The sequence below is a fragment of the Saccostrea cucullata genome, unplaced genomic scaffold (genome assembly GCF_032062105.1).
Source record: "Saccostrea cucullata isolate Sc308-1 unplaced genomic scaffold, CSIRO_AGI_Scuc_v1 ctg506, whole genome shotgun sequence".
Taxonomy (NCBI): Eukaryota; Metazoa; Mollusca; class Bivalvia; order Ostreida; family Ostreidae; genus Saccostrea; species Saccostrea cuccullata.
Window position 1 is genome coordinate 92,825 of NW_026928892.1, and position 25,193 is coordinate 118,017.

Below are 25,193 nucleotides of genomic sequence, written 5' to 3' on the forward strand. Positions count from 1 at the left end.
CAACAAAGCGTTTATACCTGTACACGAGCAATATTGTAAACCAACTTTTATTCGCGTGCGAGATATTTTCGCGAAGTTCTCGAGTTCCTCGTCATCGTGAACTTTAAAGTGTATTTGTCTATTAAAAATGACAAAAAAGGCTTGGTCGCGAAAATTAATCGTTGCAAACTAGTTTATCCCTGGTAAATCCCGAAATAAAGTCGTCACGAATTCAAGTTATTCTTTTCAAAGGTGACTTCACAACAGATATTAAATTTCCGTCAGGAGCTTCTGTTTGTCAATAAGGTTTTTGATCTATGTTTTTCATGTAAGGATTGTGTAATAAAATGTTAAATCAATCTTATAATTTATTTCTATATATTATCTATGTAATGATGTACGTTTTTTGTTGAAGATAATATATGCCTGTATCGGATGTAGCGGCTTTGAATTGTCACCGAGTCATCACTACTAGGTTTCTAACATTTACCATTACGTTCACTGGGTGACGATGATTAGTAACTAATGCAACCACTATTAAAATAATAATATCAATAGTGGTTGAGAGTGCTTGCTATTGAAATGCATTCTCAACCACTATTGAAATAATTATTTCAATAGTAGTCGTATTTCAATAGTGGTTACTTTCTCTATTTGTTATTGAAATGCACTCTCACCCCCTATTGTAATAAATATTTCAACAGTGGTCGTATTTCAATAGTGGTTATTACCTATGTTTGTTATTGAAATACACTTTCAACCACTATTGATATAATTATATCAATAGTGGTTGTATTTCAATAGTGGCTACTAACTATGTTTGCTATTGAAATACACATTCAACCACTATTGATATAATTATTTCAATATTGGTCGTTATTTCAATAGTGGTTGCAACAAGTGACCATTCAGTCATCATTCATGAATTCAGTAATACTATTTGATAAACGTTGATTTATAAAAAAAAAAAAGATTTCAGAAGAGCTGTTGTTTAAATAATATGATGAAATTTTTATAAAATGAATCATTTTTTGCAGATAAGAGTCTTACATAAATGTATGCTTACCGGAAATAATTTGACTTGCATATTCAATCTTGTATTCTTGGACCAAGGAAAGGCAGTCTTGACATTGCAGCCTTTAAAAACTATTTGTAAATTATTTCCAAGTAGTAAAAAAATATAAAATATGTCTTGGCAAATGGCAAACTCTGCATGTACAGTAGCGGTATAACGATCTACGATTGGAGATATCAGTATTGACCATGTTGAATAAGAAATAAGTAAACACTTATTATCTAAAACATTTGCCGTTTTATTCCCCATCCTTGAAAAGTAAACACATATATTCTTAAACATATTCCGTTTTATTCCCCACCTTTGAAACGTTAAATTCTGGTTTAATCATATAATAATGTCAAATCTGAAAAAGACCATGTGGAATATTTATTTTTGTTTGTTTGTTTTTTTTCCCAATTCTTTTTCCTTCAATTTACAAATCAATCATACGGTGTCAAGGAAGGAACAGATAATATTTTAGCGGACAAAAGTCATATATGAATCATCATTTTTCCATGTCCCATGGGGATCCGGGTTAGAATAGGTCCTCAGTACCCCTTGCTTGTCGTAAAAGGCGAATAAATGGGACAGTCCTTCGGATGAGACCGTATAAACCGAGGCTCCGTGTCACAGCGGGTGCGGCACGATAAAGACCCCTCCCTGCTCAAAGGCCGTACGTGCCGAGCATAGGCCTAAATTTGCAGCCCTTCACCGGCAATGGTGACGTCTCCATATCAGTGAAATATTCTGGAGAGGGACGTTAAACAGTATACAATCAATCAACCATTTTGTCATTTAACTTATTCGATGAAACATTTTTTCGAGAAAATGGTCAGAATAATATTAATGGAAGTTTTTTGTTAGTTCCCAGAACGACCTAATGTCAAGCTAAAAAAGTTTGGCAACCTAAATAATATTGTTGTTTGTCTTTGTAAGTACTTTAAGAGTGTTAACATAATTATTCTGTTATGCTAGACAAACCCTTTTCAAAATGAACAGAGTTATAAATCTAATTCTACAGGGATTCTCATATATGAATCTGGGGGAAATTATGATATCACCACATACTCGTATTCATGGAAGAACACATTGTTCTAGATCAGTTACATAAAGTAAATAAAAATGTTTTTATCTTTGAAGAATACGGAAGATTTTGATAGTCGAAGCAAACTACGTTCAGTCTAGAGGGTCAGTAGATTCAATTGAAGTGTAAGTTAAACTATCAATATTTTCAAATCTTACACCACCTGACTCTGCTTACAGTGCTGTTTTTAATCAACTTTATGCGTCATTAAATGTTAATATCTTTTTAACGAAGCGTAAATAATATCATATAAATATAGCCTTCTGATGAGGTCGATCCATAGATTTATCGACTTCACAGAAATGCATATCGACCGAGCGATTTATGCTTGTCTGTGAAGTCGAAATATCTAAGGATTGCCATTGACCGAATTAAAGGGTTACATTTGTTACACTATTTTTTATAGAGATTGACAAAATCACCGTATATTTTATCTCTCGTTTTTTTTTTTTCAACACTGAGAGACTAGAGTTTAAAAAAATAATATGTAAATTAGGGGATTTCCATGTTTAAAAATCCAGTTTGTCTAATTAAGTTTTGTACTGATTTTTTTTATAGACATATCTATTATGTACTAACATTAAGTAGATTTTTCATCAGGGCATCGTTACGTGTATGTCCTACTCACTATAACAGAATACAACAATTATAAATCAAGAGTTGAAGTACTGTAGAAGCAGAAATTTTCGTGGGAATAAAATTTCGTGGATTTATCATAAAAAATAAGTTCGTGGGTATTTAATTTCGTTGTTTTGAGAGTAAGTCTATTCAATATATAGTCATATAAAATTTCGTGTGGGATTTATTTTCGTTGATTAGTGTTAACAACGAAATAAACGAAATTAAATCTCCCACGAATATTTGTGCTTTTACAGTATATATTTTTTTTTAAATTCAAGTCATAATCTGTCTTACCTTTTTTAACGACAGCAAAAAAAAAATTGTTTTACAGTACATTATTTTAATTTTTTAAAAGCACTAAGTCGTTATGCAATTTTTGAATCAGTATATAGTAGCTCAAGACTATATACTTTTATATAATTATTATGTGCATGATCAGGTATGAGCCAATCATTGAGAATATATGAGAAAAATGATATTACTTTTTCATATTTAATAAAAGTAAGAGAAAAATGTTAAATTTAATTTATTTTGTTTAAAGGCCGTGTCACACTGTCACGATTTTTGATACGATTCCACACGACTTACAAAAAACCATCAATCGCCGACAATCGCCACGCTAGCCTAGTATTTTTTGACAGATGGTAATTTTTTCCAGTGTATCACGATACGACTACGATGTCCGCTCAACAATGTACGAGGCTTATACGACAACAGAACGAGTTTTGGCGAGTAATGTACGAACAAAGACGATAAAATGACGAACACAATACGATCCTTATACGAATGTGTACGATAAGACACGACTTTATACGATGCTCTTACGAATACCTACAAGTCTGTACGATGCCTACACGATATTCCCACGAACAGTGACGAGTTCTTACGAATATATTTGGTTTAAGTAGATATATAGAGAGAGGGTTGCTTGAAATTTCAAAGTTGTATAATTATGGAATTAGCTACCGTGCGGAGGCTTCAACTGCTGCAATATTTGAGGGAATTGGAACAGAGTATTGCAGAAAATGACAAGGCAATTGCTAATTTATTTGACGACGGGCGTCCACAGAGGCAAAGAAGAAGATACTGGATTTAAACATGGGTCACCAGACGTACTCATTATGAATACCGGTATTTTGATCGCTTGATGAAAGAACTTGAAACGGAGATTGTATTGTCATTGAAAAACTTCCCAAGAGTAGAGCCAGATATGTTTAGAGAGCTTGTAGACAGATTACAAAAGACAAGACACGTGGTTCAGAAAAGCTTTGGAACCTGGATTAAAGTTGGACATTACACGTCGGTATTTAGCAACAGGAGAGTCATACACAAGTCTGATGTACGGATTTCGAGTTCCACATAATACATTTCCTTGCTGGTTCGTGAAGTTTGTGTAAGTATAATAGTAGAATATGCTGATGAAGTAATTGCATGTTCAACAACTACAGATGAGTGGCAACAGTTAGCTGAGCAGTTCAGAATTAGATGGAAACTAGACCATGTCCTTAGAGCTTTAGATGGGAATCATATTGCTATAAAATGCCCCCAAAATGGAGGTTCATTTTATAACAACTACAAAGGGTTCCACTCCCTCATTCTGATGGGTTTTGTTGACGCTGATTATAAATTTATTTGGGTTGACGTAGGTGCAAATTGTTCTACATTAGACGCTACTGTTTATCAACTCAGAATTAAAAGATGTAATCGAAAATCAAAATATTGGATTTCCAGAAGCTGCACCTAAACCAGTGATAACAGAAACATCCCGTATTTCATCGTGAGTGATGACGCACTCCCTCTCAGTACATGACGTATGAAACCTTTCGCAAGGACTTTGACCAATGAGGAGCGTATTTTCAACTAAAGACTCAGCAGAGAAATACGTGTTGTAGAAAATGCATTTGGAATACTCGCCAAAAGGCCTAGGGGTCATAAAACTTAGACGATTGAGTTCACTTTTGATCTCAGTATCACTTTTACCACAGGAATATAAAGTGAAAAAAGTAAGACTGAGATGAAAAGTGAGCTCATCTAACTTTTGTGGTCCCCAGGTCAGATGGCAATGCCTCTTGGCTCCAACGCGCCAAGAACCAGAAACTATTTCATCTTTTGTCGCTGTCTTCATGATTTGATGCGAATGATATTTCCAAATCTCAAAAACGCGTACAATCGTACTATTTCGCAGTTCACTCGCACGGTACTTGTATTGCACTCGCCGTCAATCGCCTGTTTTCGTATCATATTCGCATGAAATCGTACGGCATTCCTTTTGAGTCGAGAAACACTCGGAAAAACTCGAGGGACACTCGCGATAAATCTTAGGAAAGTTGCAGAGTCGGAAGTTCTACGAATTTTTGCGAGTGTCCTACGAATGTCAAAGATTTACAACGATCATGTGTACGAGTGTACTTCGATTGCTGTACGATCGCTTACGGATAATTAAAAATCGTACTGTGGTCACGATTGTTTCGAAAATGCTCAAAACAATCGCCGCGTTTGGCGATTGGTTGCGATGAAACACGAGTTAAGAAGATATACTACGACTATCTCTACGATGAACGCCGAATTACCGCGATTTTTTAACTCGTACTCTGTCGTAGCCAAAAATCGTGACAGTGTGAGACGGGCTTAAGAGACATTTATTAGAAAGCAGGCTATAGATATTTTGAAATGTATTTATAAATGAATACTTTTTTACACTGCTGCATGACACCATTTCTGCTGTTTAAGATAGTTGATAATTTGATAGATTTCAAAGATGTTTTTTATTCAAATTCGTTGTTTAAGCGTGTGAACCAAATTTGAGTTTATTATGACGTTAATTTAAAAGAAAAAAAACCCTTAAAACAAGAGTCTAAAAAAAGCTCCAACTTTTGAATTATCCTCATATTTACAATGTGTTTTCTTTTTATTGTAAAGTTTATAATCAAATGAAAAAAAAGAAACCCGGGCCGCTATGGAATTGTACTTTTGATTTTTTAAATATATTTCCTCTCTGGTCATTTTGACAACTCTGGTACCTGTGCCTAGTAAATTTTATATACTATGTAAATAAATATATACCTGTAAAGGTTTTTGACCGGAACTATTCATTTTTTCCAATGCATAGGAGGCTACTGTCTTTCTGGGGTTTACAATAGATATTTATAAAGACATTCGTATCAGCTAATGTGACCAATATTCTTCAAAACCTTCTTATTAATATATTTTTCATGAATGCAAATACCTGATATTTTTTTTACGAAGGAGCGTACATGTATATTGATTTTGAATTTCTGGGGATTGCGTAATTCTAAAAAAAAAATCAATTAAATTTCAAAGGTTAAATAAACAAAGGATGCTTGGTATTAAAATATTGTTTCAAATCAGTAGAATTGAATGCTATTAACGACATCTGAATACATACATGTAAACATAGAAGGCTTATATACCAACTTTGTTCATCTGTACTTTAATTTCAAACACGACAGTATTTGTAATTAATTAAATTAATAATTTCTATATACTTTGGAAACTCACATCAAATATTTTAATACTCTTTCCTCGAGCTCTTTTCTGCAGTTTCCTTGAAATGTTATGTGGGTCCGAGGTGTAATTTGAGTTTTACAGCGATTCTCTACTTTGTGTGTGTGTGGGGGGGGGGGGTTCTTTCTACCCTTGGGTTAAGGTCAAAAGTTAAGGTCGATTTCAAGTTCATAGGTCAAGGTCATTTTGGTAAATAGCTAATATCAAGAGGTACTAGTGACCTTGACCTAAGTATTCAGGTCAAGGGTAAAAAGATCTGCTTCAGTATGTTACATGTCTTTACATTTATAAGTTCTTAATTCTGCATGAACATCAAAAGACTTATGTATACTGTCGTTTAACGCATTGTGTGTGCGCGCATGTGCATGACGTCCTTGCATTTACTTTTGATGGTAGAATAATGTAGGCATTCATTATATCTATTCATATTCGAAATTTCACCCTGTATTATTGAGAACTAAGAAAGTTTTAGGCATTTAAACTTTTAGCCAATCAGATTGCAGCTAACGTGCATGTGCGTGCGTTCATGATTATTCTTATATATCATGCTGTAGATCTTCATAATGTATGACTATGTTCAAAATTTCAAAGGATTTTGTAAGAAAACAAAAAAGATATAAAGACTTTTGTTTCAACCAATCGGAACGAAGCGCACGTGCATGTGCGTGAGATCTTGCTATTTTGACTATGTCATCATGTCTATACTACTATTATATCCTTATATTATGAGTTTCAAAGCATTTCATCAAAAATTTAAAAGGTTACGGCTATATCTATCATATTGGTCATTTCACGCGTAACACGTGTGCGCACATGCACGCACGTGCGCACAAAATGACCTTCGTTCCGCACATCTACATAACATACCTAGTGACCCTAAAAAGGTTTCACCTAGATCGGATGAGTAGTTTACGAGAACACTCGCGGACAAATTAGTACCGGAGAAGAAAATCCAGAAAAAAAAGTAAAAACAATATGTTCCCAAACTTCGTTTGGGGAACATAATAATAAGAAGAAGAACCCATGTTTTTGAATGTTGATGAGATACAATATGCCCAATTTTTCGCAAAGAATACTTGAATAAATAATTAAACCTCACGGCTTATCTAAAATATTTTCCATTTAATATGCTCATATTCTTGCAAAGAAAACTTGGACAATGTAACCATTTCTTCAATATTGATCGAGAGACCAGTAAGAACACTAAGTCTTGCAGACAGCGTTGGTAGAACCCTTGCTATATTCATTTCCACGTATCTTTCAGCTTGACATAAAACTATTTAGTTTTATTTGGGAAAATACACATGTATATTTATTTCATAATTAACAGGAAAAAATTAACATTGGATTAAAATGTAATAATATATGAATAAGTGCATATTCTCTTTTTATCCAAAAATAAAGAAAGGGGTGGGGGCGGCAGGAAATGGGAATAAAAGGAAATAAGACTTTTATTACATGCATTATACTTATATAGGGTTTTCGCAAATTCGATTTACCTGACGTCATAATAGCCATAAGCAGGGTTGATGTGGATTTTCAATTGCTTCAGATATGTTCAGCAATTAACGAAAAGACATTTTCGTAAGGTTGTTCAGGATGTTGAAAATGTTTTCTGACTTGGTGGACTGATCATTGAAAACAAAAGTTATGTACCATGCAGTATGTGCGTAAGAAATGTATACAATTTTAGCTTGATACGTTGATATTTTACCAAATTATTCTAAAATAAAGAGATCATTATATGATTACCCCGTGCTAGATGTCTTTGCTTAGTTTTATAACGTCCGACGTGATATTTTTTTTCCTTATGTCCGCTTTTTCTAGCTCATACACTTTTCTTGTTATATAGTAAACCATTTCTTCAATATTGATCGAGAGACCAGTAAGAACACTAAGTCTTGCAGACAGCGTTGGTAGAACCCTTGCTATATTCATTTCCACGTATCTTTCAGCTTGACATAAAACTATTAACAGGAAAAAATTAACATTGGATTAAAATGTAATAATATATGAATAAGTGCATATTCTCTTTTTATCCAAAAATAAAGAAAGGGGGGGGGGGCGGCAGGAAATGGGAATAAAAGGAAATAAGACCTTTAATTACATACATTATACTTATATAGGGTTTTCGCAAATTCGATTTACCTGACATCATAATAGCCATAAGCAGTGTTGATGTGGACGTCAGTTCGGCAATTAACGAAATGACATTTTCGTAAGGTTGTTCAGGATGTTGAAAATGTTTTCTGACGTCAATTAAAGAGATATACGAGGGATTAATCAAAAACTTGGTGGACTGATCATTGAAAACAAAAGTTATGTACCATGCAGTATGTGCGTAAGAAATGTATACATTTTTAGCTTGATACGTTGATATTTTACCAAATTATTCTAAATTAAAGAGATCATTATATGATTACCCCGTGCTAGATGTCTGTTTAGTTTTATAACGTCCGACAACGTCATATTTGTTCCTTATGCCCGATTTTTCTAGATCATACACCTTTCTTGATATATAGTTAAGTAAGGACCAGTTTGCTAAAATTTATTTTTTGAAAGGTATATTTTGGATAAGTACTCATATAGTGTGACTCAAAATCGCATAGAAAATAGGGGGTCAGTGTGCAGTTTACTGATCTACAGGTACAATTAAGTTGACCTTTTTGCACTTAAACTTTAACTCTTTGGTAAATTACTTTAACCTTTACTATATTTTATCAGATGTTTCCATTGCAATGAATATAATATAAGTTTACGTAAAATAGTGTGAATGATATTTATCATTGATCAAATCTTACAAACCAATGCTCGTAAATTATTGTGTGACCTTTTTGCACTGAAAAGTAACATATTTGTGGTATTAAAAAACTAAAAAGGTAATACAACCTATTATTAAATCAAGCCTTTTTACGACTTATGTGCTAATCAGTCACAAATGAAAGAAAAAAGTTGGTGTCAGTGATGTTAATTTTGAAATATTGGTCAAAATATGTGATTTTCAGTCGAAAAATGGCAATTAGACTTATTTGACATATCCTCATTTTGTTTGTTGAAGAAGGGTGTACAATTTGTTCTAAAAATATGAATTAAGACCTTTATTAAATATCCCTAGCAATATCATAACGGAAATTATTTTCCAAATAGAATTGTGTTAGGCTAAAGTTCGAAGATATTAAAATTGATAAATGTGTAAATTTGCAGAACTATCTGCTAAAAGTCCTTCAACCACAATAAATAGTTTCTCATACATCTTGCTTCTTTTTAGCTTTTTGAGCATTTTTGTCGTTGAATGTGTAAACATCAACATTGTTGAATTTGAATATGCTATAAATATTGAATTTTTATACAAAGTTTTGAAGGAAGTTGGTTGAAGGATCTGCGTCAACTTTCCTAAAAAGCTGACGAGTGACATACCTGAAGTATTTTCCCTTACTTATATAGTTATTGGTACAATGAACTTTAATTTAATATTTGTTTTACCTGGCACAAAACCTGACCAATGCATAACACCAAATCGAAGGATTGTTGTCCCTTAAATTCCGGGATTATTATTGTCCGTGAAATAATTGGGCATGAACGTGTGGGCTACAATTAAGTCTCAATACAGATATTTATGTTACATAGTTCAATGTATATTTCAAGTATTGACAGCTGTCCGTCGGCGTGTCTGATCTTTTATCTATTTAAAATTAATTTCTGTACCCAAAAAGTCTTTCCGGTATAAATAAATTGCATTAATTGGTTTTGCTTCCTGCCTTCATTCTAATGTTAAGAAATTTTATTTTCAGCATCATGTCATATCATATTTTTTAAATACTATCCATGTACATGTATATTCCATTTCTGTACTTTTTTAAATAATTGAAAATACAATATATACAATTTTCAATAAGTTTCCATTCTTCTGATGAATTGCATAGAAGCAAAGATGAAAAATATTATTTTAATGATGTTTAGTATGAAGTATTAAAATATGTAAAGTATTAAAAAAAAATAGCGTCCAACACAACCTAACCACTTACAATAATGAAAATGATGGACAGAAGTATGTATTTCATATCATGTTTATTTGGTCTACAGATATTATAGTTGCACGGTCATGCAAGCTTTTTGGAAAGTTTTTACATGTTTTGCATTAAATGAATCTTATTTATATAATCTCAAAAGCTATAAACACTGTGCCGGATAATTATGCCACTTCAAAAGTGGCATTTTGGCGCCCGCCAAATTCTCATTTCACATAAAAATCATGTATACCAAGTGGTAGACCATCACTCACAGAGTTCATAACTACCTTTGTTACAGGTAAATCACACCTGTCAGGTGAGATAATCACCTTTGAACAAAAAATTCCTATGGGAAAAAAAAAATTCCTTTAGGAAAAATAAAATTCCTGAGGGATATTATCAAAATCCTGCAGGATTTCTTAATTTCCTGTAGGATATTTAAGTAATCCTACAGGAAACTAAATTACTATAGGAGAATTCAATCTCCTGTAGGAATACAATTTCCTATAGGAGAGAGAAAAAATCCCTTAGGAAAAATATATCCTATAGGATTTCTTAAATTCCTGTAGGATTCTCTTTTTCAGTCAGAAATTCCTGTAGGACATTTTTTCACTTTTGAATTATTTCTTTGCTCCTAAGGGAGAAAAATATCCTGTAGGAAATTTTAAATTCCTATAGGATTTCTTCTTCTCCTATATGAATTTGATTCAACTGCATTTAGCTACAGCTAAAAATCAGCAGTATACCTTATATTGTGTCAAAGAAAGAATGACTTGAAAAAATATAAATGAAAACACACATTTACAACTGAATGTTGATAAATAACATTTTGCAGCTGACCAATTATTAATTCACACCCATTGAAAACAAACAGCCATCATAACTGTCAAATTCTAAAAAGAACCCCAGAAAGTTTTATATAATGTTTCCCTAGCAACAATGTATTCAGTTTTTAATGTCTACTTATTAAATCAGTAATGAACAAATTCAAAGATTTTTTGTTTTTGCAATGTTTTCATAGTGTGTCTTCAATATTCCAAAAGTATGATAATCTATAATCCACAGTGGCAAGACTTGCTACCAAAATGTATAGGACTTCCAACGTTATTGTAAAACGCCAAATACACTTACGTTTTGTGAAATTATGTCAACGACAAATTTAAAAAGTTTAAAAAACCTTTGTATATTTATAACTAAAATAAACGACACCGTCTGTCCTCCATAAGTTAAATGTTACCATATCCTCTTTTCTTTTATTTTTATTCTTTTTTCATTGTATGTTTATTGCTATACTTTGCACATATGTTATGCCTCTCATTTATGCTATTGTATCATAATTATATTTATTATTTCTTACAATTATGACGACTAATTTATATACTGTACCTCATGTACCACTGATGTTGGTGTGAGTGAAATAAATGAACTTGAGCTTGAACTTGAACAACTACCTTTAATCATTTAATCAATGAAATTATTGTGTTACTGCTTGTCTTTCATACTTTTCATATGGACAGTAGGGGGTAAGGCCTATTAATAACTCACTTAAATAATTATCACATTATATGTTCAATTTTAAAATGTAAATGATGTTTATAAACACAATTTATACCACTGAATACATGTAACACAAGATGATAGATACTCAAAGAAATAGTGGCTGCTATATATTTTTTTAGCTTACCAGTCCTGTTACATAAGTTTAATTTTAATTATCATTCCTAGGAGCTTAATAAGCCTGTAGAATAATACAATGCATTGATCATGTTGATACTTACATCTTACACACTTGTTATTGCATCCGATTGTGATGTTAGTGAACTAATTCAGGAATTTTAAACCAATATCTCAATAAAGTGAATTTAAACGAGACTACATTGATTTAAATGTACGTGAATTAATCCGTAGCTTTTGTACTTTGAGCTTTCTTACAATCTTTGACAACATTCACTGTCTTTCTTCGAATTCTTTCTCCAAAAACTAAGCGTCTTGCAGACCTTGATCGGTAACAGATCGATTCGTCCCCAAATGAGTGGATTCACCCCCAGACATTTCGCTCTATTTCAATGCAGGCTACTAGCTGTTGAAGAATGGATATTTTAGAGTGTTTTTCCTGAGAAGCACATTCCTCTTGCATGTTCGTTAATTTTCAAACCAAGGGATTAATTGTCAATGTATTTTTTTCAGGGGCTGGGTGCAATATGAACTTTCATTCCAGTCCCTGGTTCTCTGAGCTATCCACAATATTATATTTATTAGAAAGATGTTATTTATCATTAGTGCAGTGTCGAGCAGTGTGAGACCAAATTTAACATGTAATAATTTGTCTAAAAAAAAAATTATGATAATTTAAGAAAATCAATATACTAATAGTGATTTACTGAGATTACCCAGTGGGATTTTAACCCGTGACATCAACTTCTTTCTTAGCAACTCAAGAGCAGACACTTTAACCACAGTTCCACAAGGGTGACCTGCTTTTACAAGAAAAACAGCACAATATAATGGAAGCATTCCTTGAGATATATTTTTATTGGGGGGGGGGGGGTTTGCTTTCTAATATTATATCTTTTTCTATATCTAGAAATGTCATGCTCTTACAAGTAAAATAATACAAAATCTGTCATCTTTTATTTCAAAATAAAAAAGATATGGCAATTTAAGGGAACACACCATTGTCGATTTATTCAGTTCAACATGGTAATGGAAGCATTCTTTGAAATAATTTTTCTTTTTTTTTTTTTTTTTTTTTTTGCTTTTTGACTTTAAATCTTTTTATTTTTAAAAAGATCATGCTTTGACAAGAAAAATAATACCAAATTTGTTTTCATTTATTTGAAAATAAAAAAGATATGGCCAGTTAAGGGAACACACCATTGTCGATTTACTCAGTTCAACATGATAATGGGAACATTCTTTGAGATATAAATTTTTTGAGGGGCTTTCTGGCATTATACCTTTTATGATTTAGAAAGATCAAGCTTTGACAAGAAAAATTACACCAAATTTGTTTTTATTTATTTGTAAATAAAAAAGATATGGCCATTTAAGGGAACACACCATTATCGATTTACTCAGTTCAGCATGAAAATGGAAGCATTCTTTGAGATATATATTTTTGAGGGGCTTTCTGACATTATACTTTTTATATTTAGAAAGATGATGCTTTGACAAGAAAAATAATACCAAATTTGTCTGCATTTATTTAAAAATAAAAAAGATATGGCCATTTAAGGGAACACACCATTGTCGATTTACTCAGTTCAACATGATAATGAAAGCATTCTTTGAAATAATTTTTCTCTTTTTTTTAACTTTAAATCTTTTAATTTTTTGAAAGATTATGCTTTACAAGAAAAATAATACCAAATTCGTTTTCATTTATTTGAAAATAAAAAAGATATGGCCATTTAAGGGAACACACAATTGACCATTTACTCGGTTCAACATGATAATGGAAGCATTCTTTGAAATAATTTTTTTTTTTTTTTTTTGGCTTTTTGACTTTAAATCTTTTATGATTTAGAAAGATCATGCTTTAACAAGAAAAATAATACCAAATTTGTTTTCTTTTATTTGAAAATAAAAAAGATATGGCCATTTAAGGGAACACACCATTGTCGATTTACTCAGTTCAACATGATAATGGGAACATTCTTTGAGATATAAATTTTTTGAGGGGCTTTCTGGCATTATACCTTTTATGATTTAGAAAGATCAAGCTTTGACAAGAAAAATAACACCAAATTTGTTTTTATTTATTTGTAAATAAAAAAGATATGGCCATTTAAGGGAACACACCATTGTCAATTTACTCAGTTCAACATGATAATGGAAGCATTCTTTGAGAGAAATTTTTTTTTTTGGCTTTTTGACTTTAAATCTTTTAATGTTTTAAAAGATAATGCTTTGACAAGAAAAATAATACCAAATTTGTTTTCATTTATTTGAAAATAAAAAAGATATGGCCATTTAAGGGAACACACCATTGACAATTTACTCAGTTCAACATGATAATGGAAGCATTCTTTGAGAGAAATTTTTTTTTTTTGGCTTTTTGACTTTAAATCTTTTAATGTTTTAAAAGATAATGCTTTGACAAGAAAAATAATACCAAATTCGTTTTCATTTATTTGAAAATAAAAAAGATATGGCCATTTAAGGGAACACACCATTGACAATTTGCTCGGTTCAACATGATAATGGAAGCATTCTTTGCAATATATATATTTTTGAGGGGCTTTCTGACTTTATACTTTTTATATTTAGAAAGATGATGCTTTGACAAGAAAAATAATACCAAATTTGTCTGCATTTATTTAAAATAAAAAAGATATGGCCATTTAAGGGAAAACACTATTGACGATTTACTCAGTTCAACATGATAATGAAAGCATTCTTTGAAATAATTTTTTTCTTCTTTTTAACTTTAAATCTTTTAATATTTTGAAAGATTATGCTTTGACAAGAAAAATAATACCAAATTTGTTTTCATTTATTTGAAAATAAAAAAGATATGGCCATTTAAGGGAACACACCATTGACGATTTACTCGGTTCAACATGATAATGGAAGCATTCTTTGAAATAATTTTTTTTTTTTTTTTTTTTGCTTTTTGACTTTAAATCTTTTTATTTTTAAAAAGATCATGCTTTAGTTTGACAAGAAAAATAATACCAAATATGTTTTCATTTATTTGAAAATAAAAAAGATATGGCCATTTAAGGGAACACACCATTATCGATTTACTCAGTTCAGCATGAAAATGGAAGCATTCTTTGAGATATAAATATTTTTGAGGGGCTTTCTGACATTATACTTTTTATATTTAGAAAGATGATGCTTTGACAAGAAAAATAATACCAAATTTGTCTGCATTTATTTAAAAATAAAAAAGATATGGCCATTTAAGGGAACACACCATTGTCGATTTACTCAGTTCAACATGATAATGAAAGCATTCTTTGAAATAATTTTTCTCTTTTTTTAACTTTAAATCTTTTAATATTTTGAAAGATTATGCTTTGACAAGAAAAATAATACCAAATTTGTTTTCATTTATTTGAAAATAAAAAAGATATGGCCATTCAAGGAAATTAACACACAATTGACCATTTACTCGGTTCAACATGATAATGGAAGCATTCTTTGAAATAATTTTTTTTTTTTTTTTTTGGCTTTTTGACTTTAAATCTTTTATGATTTAGAAAGATCGTGCTTTAACAAGAAAAATAATACCAAATTTGTTTTCATTTATTTGAAAATAAAAAAAGATATGGCCATTTAAGGGAACACACCATTGTCGATTTACTCAGTTCAACATGATAATGGGAACATTCTTTGAGATATAAATTTTTTGAGGGGCTTTCTGGCATTATACCTTTTATGATTTAGAAAGATCAAGCTTTGACAAGAAAAATAACACCAAATTTGTTTTTATTTATTTGTAAATAAAAATGATATGGCCATTTAAGGGAACACACCATTGTCTATTTACTCAGTTCAACATGATAATGAAAGCATTCTTTGAAATAATTTTTTTCTTCTTTTTAACTTTAAATCTTTTAATATTTTGAAAGATAATGCTTTGACAAGAAAAATAATACCAAATTTGTTTTCATTTATTTGAAAATAAAAAAGATATGGCCATTTAAGGGAACACACCATTGACGATTTACTCGGTTCAACATGATAATGGAAGCATTCTCTGAAATATTTTTTTTTTTTTTTGGGGCTTTTTGACTTTAAATCTTTTATGATTTAGAAAGATCATGCTTTAACAAGAAAAATAATACCAAATTTGTTTTCATTTATTTGAAAATAAAAAAGATATGGCCATTTAAGGGAACACACCATTGTCGATTTACTCAGTTCAACATGATAATGGGAACATTCTTTGAGATATAAATTTTTTGAGGGGCTTTCTGGCATTATACCTTTTATGATTTAGAAAGATCAAGCTTTGACAAGAAAAATAACACCAAATTTGTTTTTATTTATTTGTAAATAAAAAAGATATGGCCATTTAAGGGAACACACCATTGTCGATTTACTCAGTTCAATATGATAATGGAAGCATTCTGTGAGAGAAATTTTTTTTTTTGGCTTTTTGACTTTAAATCTTTTAATATTTTAAAAGATAATGCTTTGACAAGAAAAATAATACCAAATTTGTTTTCATTTATTTGAAAATAAAAAAGATATGGCCATTTAAGGGAACACACCATTGACGATTTACTCGGTTCAACATGATTATGGAAGCATTCTTTGAAATATTTTTTTTTTTTTTTTGGTTTTTTGACTTGAAATCTTTTATGATTTAGAAAGATTGTGCTTTGACAAGAAAATAATACAAAATTTGTCTTTATTTATTTGAAAATCAAAAAGATTTAAGAGAATACACCAATATCGATTTACTGCATTTAACATGGTTTATTATTTTGAAGCAATTTTGAATTTATTACCATATTTATTGCTTTCTGACATTATATCTTTTTATATTTAGGATCATGGGTTTATCAGATTTGTCATCTTTCAATTAAAAAAAAAAGCATAGCCATTTAATGGAAAACTTTAACAATACTTTATTTTTCTGAGTTTTAATGATATGTTAATGGGTGCATTAATGTTTAATGACACTTCAATCTTATAAGATTTAGAAAGATCATATATATGCTTTTAGAAAAAATAAAAAGCAAAAAAATTGCCATTTTCATTGAAAATGTTTTTAATGTTTCTAGAACAAAAGAGAGAAAGATAGATAATATACTAATGCTGGAAAGTGGAGAAATTCTCCCAAATGACAGACTGCGAAAAAAATCTAGCGCCGTAAATTGCACTTTTTTTTATTACGGGACCTGTAGCTTTATGATCAAATCCTAATATATAAAACTATAATGCTACAGTTCTGCGACTTAAATTAATTATATCTCTTTGATGCTATCGCATATTTTAGATCAAAACCTTTAATTATCTATCAAAAAATCATTTAAGATTTGTTTTTAGCACGGATTACACTCCTTAACTTTGTAGTATTTTTTTTTTTATTCACATGCCCATGATCGGCCGTATTTCCGAGAAATCGCCGATTTCGGTGATTTTTGTCATTTTTTTATTTTATTTTTTTTTTTTTGTCTCTTTATTAAAATTATATTATTTATGCTTTAAATTTTATTAAAGAGCAATACCAATACACAAAAGGAATAAATTAAAATATTTAGAAAACATATGAGTCCCTGCAAACACTAACAGTTTTTCAAACCCGAGTGTGTACAAGGCACGTACTGTTTGACGCATGTGTCTTCAAAGCATGCAAATTCACATTATCATGTAGCACAGGTAGCTGACCTGTCAATCAAATCAGAGGTTTCAAATTCAGGTTTCACACCTTTGGAAATATATTGGCCGTAGGATATACTCACACCTATCGGAATTTCAGCCTAAGCGTTATATACACATATATTCAAGAATTCATCTCCACGCCGATTGATCACGACACGTGTCATTTCCTGTTTATTATCCATTTGTGTATACATGCAGCATGCTGTCATGCAAAATTGCACATTTTGTGGAAGTTAAATGGAAATATCAGAAGTGTAAAACATTTTTCATTTAAAATGTAAATAGTGAACATACAATGGAAACGGTTTTTACTGCATAAACATGTATCATTTGCATACGACTACTTTAGTTCTACAAAATTTTGAGCTAATTATTCAGTAAAAATTAAGTGAAAACTGGCATTCGTCTGTTTTTTTAAGTGCCTAATGCAGATTACTGTAATTCATGATATCCCAAGTAACGACCCACCCATTCCCAAAAATATGCATGTAACTAAAAACTAAATATAACTTCCGATTTATGAAATTTATCAAATGTATGAATTAGATTGGCTATATTTTTTTAAAGTTGGAGGAAGATGAAGCAAACATTACATACCTCTGGACTCTTTTTATATCTTACAATTTCATTAAAAATTAAGCCTTAAATTTTCTAAAAGAGCATCCATCAACATGTTTAATTAATAACTTTTGGTACAGTGTTCTCTGAAATGACCATTTCTTATATCTATATATTTTATACACTTCGCAACCCTTATGGCCGCCTCTACCAAAGTCTTGGTGTTTAGAATTATGCATGGAAAGGTTGTTGATTGACAAATTTTGGAAAGTGGAGTAATTCTCCCAAACAGTGCGAAAAATATTTTACGCCGTAAATTACACTTTTTTTTTTTTTTTGCATTACTGGATCTGTAGCGTTATGGTCAAATCTTAAGATATAATACCACAACGCTACAGTTCTGCGGCTAAATACGTGTTTTCAATCTTCATAGCTGAATGGTTCATGTATGCGATATGTCGTCCAAGATATCTGTAGAATTTAGGGGAGTGATTTGCCGTAATTGAAAGTCCTAATGAATGATAAAATGGAATACATAACAAATAAGAAATTAGCAATAATGGCCAGGATTACAAAAGATTCCCTTTTCACATGTGTTATCTTTGTAAATATACATATTGATACAATCTACACTTTATTATAATTAATGCTGAAATGCTCTAACGTCTGTCTTTTTTCCTAATGGAAAGGTGAAGATAACGAAAATATATACATGTATGAATATATAAATATCATCACTCTTTTAATTAAAAAATTAATTAAAGGACAAATACATAATTAGAAAATTAGTACATAGTCATTATTAAGGATCGTTGTGACAGTGAGGAACTTTTGAAAATAAAGAAAAGTGAAATGTATCCGTGCATATTGACAAATGGTGTGCCAAAAATGACGGTTTTTAAGAAAAGTTTCTCTTGAAAATCCATATGCAAGTTGATCTTCTTCTTTCTTTGGAAGTAAATGAGGGGCTCGATTTAAATGAACTTAAACTTGCGGCAAAACGGGAATTTGACCGAATGAGATAATTAGTTTATTAGTATACTATTCTATGCCAAAGTCGGTAGATGGGGGAAAGAATTTGAAATAAAATGAGAAATTAAACAACAAAAATTAGCATGTGCATTACAAGTTTTCATTTATTACTTTGATAACAGTATGCTAAATAATTAATCATGAATAATAATCGGCGTCAATTTCTGAATTACCAGCTTTAAAAACTATTTGTTTTTCAAGAAATGGCAGTCTCTTTAAAATATAATGTTGGGTGTTCTATAAATTTACTTTTTTCCAAATAAATATTCATATACATTGAATTAATATTTATTCTTCCTTTTCATGATACTTAGGTAAAATAAGGTAAACTCAGGTAAATCCTAACCAGAAATCAGACTATAATATTGTTAATATTCAAAACATATTTAACACCATTATTGTTTTATACCTAATTATAAAATGTGTCCAAAACAGGAACACACCGCTGGGAGTAATATAGAAATTCAAAATTTGGGCTACTGTAGCTGGGAATGATATGCCAGTTGGGGTTAGTTGGGGATTTGTATATACACTGTTACGCACGCCTGAACTTCAACGATAGCCAGTAAACAGCAACAGGGCCATGTCAGTCAACATTTTGTTAGGAGAGGGTGTAAAGAGAGAGATTCAGTGCTGTATTTAAATAATAAAAAGAATTTCTTTTCCCCAATTATTTCATCCCTTCATAATTATACCATGTTTCTTCAAGAAATAGTTATAGACTTGACATAATTATGGTAGGATTGCCGAATGGTTTCTCGCCCAACCAATTATAAAATAATTAATTTACTACTAACAGAGACATATAAGAAATATTTTATGAAATTTAAAACTGTTACATTTATTCCAAAGGTGGAATAATGTCAAAAATGTCCATGATAATTTTTTTCAATCAAAATTGATTATCGGGTGTACATGTACGTGTTATTCAGTTATCTGCGCAATTATATGCATTAAAATTTCAGTGATTTGGATTATCTCATAATAATGTGAATGTAGCAGACCGAAGATGATGGCGAGCAAAGAAAAAAACAGGTTTTAGATTGCTTACGGATCGAAAGGGGTACAGGCTAAAATATGTCACAGAAAAGCAAGGAGTTAGTAGAATCGCGGAAAAAGCTGACCAGTTTATATTTTAATGTATAATTCAATTATTTGTCACCGGAAAGCAGGATTTTTCTCGCGGTACGCTGTTTCGAATCTCAGAAAAGTGACACTGCGAGTCTCTGTTGCTAGATATGATCACACTTATAATATGGAACCACAATATTGGTCATATTAAAGTTATATCAACTTTGGATAATTATATCGTGAACTCTAATTATCAATAAATAAAACCCCCATCTCTATTTCTCCCGACATATTAGTATAATAAAAAAACTGGTACACGTGCTTCACAATACATTATAATAACTGAAACATAATTACATGATGAAACTGACACCCCCACCCCCCCCCCCACCCCCCCACCCCCCCGAAAAAAATACAATAGTGTTTTTAGCGAAAGCTGCAGGACTGGATGAGAACTGAGAATGAAGAGAATAGACCCCCACCCCCAATAAGCAAAACTATACATATGAACGATGGACATCGATCTTCTTAAACGCGCATAGACATAGATTTGCTGTAAATATTTTCTCAAATTTAATTATTTTCTGTATAAAATTATATATTGCAATTATAGCATTTACCATCAAAACAAAGTTTTTGAATATTTCTGGACGGGTTTTATTGATATTGTGTATCTTTTAATTCTAAAGGAAAAGAATATTCTGATTAGCAGTATTTTTAATGTTTAGAAATCCTTTAATTCTGAATAACTTCTCCCACCTCAACCCCCATACACCAACACTTAAACTCATTTACTGATATGTATAGAGCAGCCTGGTCTTCCGGGCTGCAATGATATCAACAGAAACTGCACATGCCATTCTTCTGATATATGGCTTAGCATAGGGCCAACTTCAAAAGCCATAACGGTTGTTCTTAGGGAAAACAAAATCATGTAAAATATTTTAGAAAATTATTCAATTTTTAAACAGGATAGTTTTATTTTAAATCAGTAATAAAAATTGAAATCTTAAGTTCTAAATAGTTGTTCTTTCAGTGAACTTTTTAAAATAAATGTAGGTTATTTTATGAATAAGTTCTCTTGTGTAACTTATGAATTATTATACAATAATTTTTAATGATTGAAAAAACCCCACAATTCATCATCTTGCGGAGACTGTGTGTGTACTTGCATGACAACAGCCCTTTGTTCTCTTTAGCTAGAAAAACCCTCTCAAATCACATAGAATATACAAAAAATACACAGGACAGGTGTCTTCGCGGCACGTGTCTCCACCTGAAATAACACGTTAGGACAGGTGCCCGTAGTAAAACAGGCCGTAACAACGTTTTCAAAAGACTTGAAGTTTAGTAGTTTGATTTTATTTTTTTTTTTGGGGGGGGGGGGCTTATATACCAAATTACTCTCATCTCAACATTTTGTAACATTATTGACATTCTATATATGTTATTCGAAATAATTAGAAAATAATCACACATACGCGCGCATACACAAAATAAACCGCGGAACTGTAGCTCTCCAAAAAAAGAAAAATATTGACAGACCGGAGAGCTACAGTGCCACCAATTTAAAAAAAATGTATATTTATTGTGCATTAAAAAATTGCGCTTAGTTTGCGCTTTGTTTCCACATTTTCACTTATATTGAAACAAAAATGGAATCTGAACCCATTCTACATGAAAATCGATAATTTCTGAAAAAATGTACGCTTCAAAAAACACGTGTATTTAAAATCACTATGAAAGACTTCGATAATGCATATACTTCGTAGCTTAGCACTGGTTTATGCGGTCGGTCTTGTGCCAAACCCTGAGCTATGGAGAGAGAGAGAGAGAGAGAGAGAGAGAGAGAGAGAGAGAGAGAGAGCTCGTATCATGCGTCAAGCTCTTTTTTTGTTTTGTTTTCACATATCTTAAAACACATGAGTGAAAAAGTAAATTATTAATGAAAATTTAAAACAATGAAATACAGAATTAAATGAATTGTGTAAATTAAAGATCATGATAAACATCGTATAAATTTTAAAAATATAGCTTTCATGAACGTTTAGAGTTGAGAAATGTCAAATGTTTTTTTCTAAGAGCGGGGGATTGACATCGTCTTACAGTACGCCTCTATTCTTTAAATAATTCCTTACTTTTGTATCATGATGCAAGTTCTCTCTTAATTTACATCCGCAAGAAGCATTGGAGAGGCCATTCCTGATGTCCAATCCAATTATGTGATCTTACTTTAAATACCGGTAATAAAATATTAATTAAATTAGAATTAATTAAATGCACGAAGCATTCTGAGAATAATCTTTTGCTGTAGTTTTAATAATAATATTATGTTTTAGAAGCTCCCTCCACATTTTTTGTTTACGGAAAATACGCAGATTCAAGCATTTAAAAGTAGTGTACCGAACAGAAAATTTACAGGAATCCCCCCTAACCCCCCCCCCCCCCGTCGAAAAAAAATTTAGAATGTGGTGAATATAGGTGGGTTTTTTTTTAATTATTTCTTTTTTTTTGTTTATATTTTGTTTTTGCCTCTCAACTGTTTTTGATGCCCCCCTTTTTATATATGATGCTATGGACTTGAAGTGACCATGGTGTGATTCTATGCATGAGTGCTGGGGACACCGACCTGGAACCCCCCCCCCTTTTTCAACGATTGCTGGATCTGCCCCTGTATATACTAGTTTATAGGTCCCTAACTATATACTGGTAAAATGACTACGATTAGTTCCTTCAAATTGTTTATTTGGTGTGTAGGTTTTGAGACAATTATATCAGTATATTTTGCATTAGATGCATTATTGTAGCTCTCCGAAAAAATATTTTGACAGACCGGACTCACCGGAGAGCTACAGTCAGAATCCTCCCTCCATCTGCACTCTACACTAGTCAGGAACATTTTGAACCTTTCTCTTCGTCATTGATTAAAATATTTTATGCATTCTTCGAAAAGTTAATTACTTCTAAAGATGGTCCAAAAATGGTATAGCTAAAGTTCGCCGGAATCTTTCCTTGCATGTTACTTGTGTGTGGTCGAAGCCCGTAGCCGGGGTTGTCAAGGTACAGATACACAAAGGAAATCAAATATACGCAAAAATATACAGATCTAGCGAACAGAAAGGACAGATTTTTTTCTTCAAATTATATTGCCAATTCGGCGTAAAACATTAATCAATAAAATTATTAGACGTATAAAATCTATATTACAGAAAAATCTCCCCCTCTCTGTGTACAAAAATAAAATAGGGTGGGGTTCCAACCACCAACCCCCCTCTAGATCCGCCCGGCAGTGATATAGGTCCCTGTTTTTACAAACTTTGCTCTGGTAAAAAGGTTTTTTTTTTCTATTTTCACGCAAAACACGGAAATTCCTTTTTCATGAGATCTTTGGGAGGACATGTATATTTTTTTTTAATCGGAGTGTCCTTGAAAATGTGATTTACAGTATATACTGTAGTTCGCTATAACACCCCCTCCAATGGAAACATTTGTTTTTACTATTCAAAATAAAATAAGAACAAAGCAGTAATTCCCTTTGTGTCGCATATTCAAGTTATTACGAATATTTTTTACATAAAAAAATTTCTGAGCATTTGTAAATTGCAAGTCCATTTTTGAAAAATTAAATTCTAAATATCTATATTTTTAGCTTCAGTAGGTCTTATTTTATAACAATATAAAACACAAATTAAACAGGATGAGTTTGTAAATGTTATGATACCTGTACAAATTAGAAAAAAAAAATTATACCCCGAGTTCGATTACGGGGGCATGAAATATAGTGTACACCGTGAAACGCTCATTCGGCTCACCTCGGCTGACTACGGTACCTTACATCAATTGATGTAATCGTCCGAGGTGTGCTGAAAGTAAAACACTTTGAAATCGAAAGTAAGAATAGATAGTTTTCGATTGACCAAAAGTTACTTCCCGTTGGCCGCCATACTGGAGGTCCAAACGCTCATAGTCCTTCATTGTTCAACCAATTTAAATTTTTTATATTTGCTATTCTGAATTAGAAATCATTATTTTCTGAAGTATATAAATTTTTGGAAGCCTCCTTTATTTAAGAAAAATTATTTGATAAAGATTTTCCACCAAATATTTCTGCTTTAGTTTCTTAAACTTGGTAAAACCTCCAATATGGCGGCCAACGGGAGGTAACTTTCGCTAAATTCAGGCCTATCGAAAACTATCTATAAGAACTGAAGAAGATCGAAGGGATAATTCATGCAAGTGTAAATCATTCTGTTTGAGTTTCTTGATTTAACCTGTGTGAATTACTCCATTAACATCACCACCAACTTGACCAAGACCCAAAGTTAGCAGACGGAAGTGCCTTGAATGTGTCAAACTGTAAGTACGGCCTACGGTTAGCATGGTTATATAGTATACCGCGCAAACGGATTAACACAACTTGCACACGTTAGGTCACATTCTGTCACATAACTGTCTATCTGATAACATTTGGAGTGTCGAATTAGGGCTATCTTGTCAGTGTTAGAATTTTAAATAAGATTTGTTCAAATAATGGCTCATTAAAGGAGAGATAATAAAAAATGAATATTTGTCAGTTTGTAGTCATGCATCTTTCAAATATTGGCCCAGAAAAGTTGAAACTTGTGTGAAACATTTATTACATAGTTTAGATTCAAGTTTGTTCATATCGTGAACCCGGGGGTTAGGATGGGCCACAATACTGAATAGGAGATCAAAATTGTACATAGGAATACCATGTAGTTTTTTTTTTTAATAATTTTATCAAGAACAACAAAGATTGGATTAGTTATTTTGATATGGAAGTATTATTATGCAGTATAGATTCAAGTTTGTCACAATATAGAATCAAAGTTTTACAAAACAATTATATTATAAAAAAAATTTCAAATCCTATTTTTGAGTAAAGCAAAACCAT

General features: G+C 31.4%; 1 protein-coding gene across 1 annotated transcript in view; it reads right to left on the bottom strand.

The window, feature by feature from the left end:
- The window catches only part of LOC134279072 (uncharacterized), a 177,567-nt gene that overhangs the window by 31,775 nt on the left and 120,599 nt on the right, over positions 1–25,193 (bottom strand). The gene's annotated exons all lie outside the window — the stretch shown is intronic.